This window comes from Pundamilia nyererei, unplaced genomic scaffold, assembly GCF_000239375.1.
Source record: "Pundamilia nyererei isolate P.nyererei 1_Seehausen unplaced genomic scaffold, PunNye1.0 scaffold00190, whole genome shotgun sequence".
Lineage (NCBI taxonomy): Eukaryota > Metazoa > Chordata > Actinopteri > Cichliformes > Cichlidae > Pundamilia > Pundamilia nyererei.
Window position 1 is genome coordinate 1081862 of NW_005187591.1, and position 2023 is coordinate 1083884.

Consider the following 2023-nt stretch of genomic DNA (forward strand, 5'->3'; position numbering starts at 1 on the left):
AACTGGGGCAAAAACTCGTGCAGTTTTCAGCAGGCTCTGATTTCATGACCTCAGGGACCTGCAGGGGATGTATGAGTTTGTGCTGGTGCTTGTCCATACAGGGCTCTAAAAGTATTAGCAGAATCTTAAAGTGGATCCTGATACTAATGGGGAGCCAGTGCAACTGAATTAATAACTGTAAGATATGTGAGTTCTAACATGACTTAGTCAGAAGCCTTGGAGCAGTGTTCTGAACAATCTGCAGACGGTCCAAGGAAGATTTGTTAAGACAAGCGAACAATGAATTACAATAAACCAGACATGATGAAATAAAGGCATTAATAACAGTTTGCAAGCCAGAGGGTGGCACAGTGGAATTCAACTTGGAAAGATTTCCTAAGTGATACAAGTGATAGTGAACCACAGCTTTAACATGATCATCCAAAAGGAAATGTGGGTCAAAACTCACCCCAAGGTTTCTAGAAGATTTAGTAATTGTGGCAAGAAGACCTAGAGTTTCCGTTACCTAAGGTGCAAACCATTCTTAAAGCATATCTGGATAGAAAAACACAATGGGCCAGAGCCCAGACCTCAACATTACTGAAAGAGTTCAGGTTGTGTTGAAGCATAAAGGTGATGATACCAAGTGTCCATTTTGTTATAATTGTACAAACTCTGTTTTTGCACAATATACTGAATTTCCATTTACGTTGGCCCATATTTAAATAAATCCTCTATTATCCTTTTTAATAAACTAAATATAAAGGAATAAGGGCTGGTACAAAACTTTTGCACAGTATTGTACATCCATTTTGCCTAACTGGAACAATAAGTTGAATTTTCACATTATTTCTTCTTTTTTTTTTAAACAAACATCTATTTCTGATTATTAAATCAGTTTTTGTCAGCATGAAAGATACCATTTTTCAATTTCTGCATAGATGTTCTGCCATTCCTCCAAGAGCATCTTTTTTTAGTCACTCTTTGATGGAAGAGCTGCAGTGCTCTACCCTTCTCCTTGTAACATACTTCAAGCAACATGCTTGACCATGTTATGCTGCTTCTTTAGTAATCCGTTTTTACTTTTGCTTTGAGATATTCCTCTACTGACAAGCCTTGGTCAGCTGGCTATCTTCTTGTTAAACAGCATTGTGGTATACCCACATACATTCATGGTGCCAACTATTCTCTCCTATAGCCTCATGCATTTCTCTGACCTTTTCACCTTCTGCATCACTGTTGGAACTGCATTCATATTGACGCCATTTTAACCAAAGAATTCCCAAAGCTATTTTTCATGTTCTTTAGTAGACTTCAATTTTGTGCCACAGAAAATAGTCCACACATGTCCAAATTATGCAACATCCGCTGTACTATTTGCATTTTGCTCCACTGACAACCCCTGTACCAAGTCAGAAGCGCTTGTCTGTTATTCAGAGGTAGATTCGGGAGTAGGTCAATGTCTGCAGTGTCACTTGCTGTAGATTTAGTTGGTGCAAAGTAGGAATAAACACACACACCCTCAAAAAACAAACCCCCAAAAGTCTACATTACATAATCAGCCAAGTAAATGGATGGAACATAAAGCATGGGATGGGTCCTTGATAAGTTTTACTTGAAAATGTTATTTCATTTAAATAATGTATTACAATAGCCCGTTAGGCAAGAGAAACCCCAGTTAACATTTAGAGGTAAAGACAACAAATGAGTTGCCCTTTCAAGCTGGAAGACTAGAACAACCAGCAGTCACCGATTTGCTGAGAGGAGCACCTTCATGTAACTATAGGCACAGCAATACGCTCATTGGTCTCACTGATTGGTGCTTTTTAAGTAGGAAGTGCAATTTTTTAATGCGATTCCCATCTGTACTGGCAACCAGTCCAGTGGTGAGATTACTGGCTCACTGCACTTTGGAAGACAATGGAATAGCTTAATAGCCAATGATTTAAACTTTTTCCCCACTAACAGTATCTCATAAGTAAATCTGGCAGATAAAAGCACAAAAACGTACGCGCACACAGACACAAACAAAGTGACAAAGCTG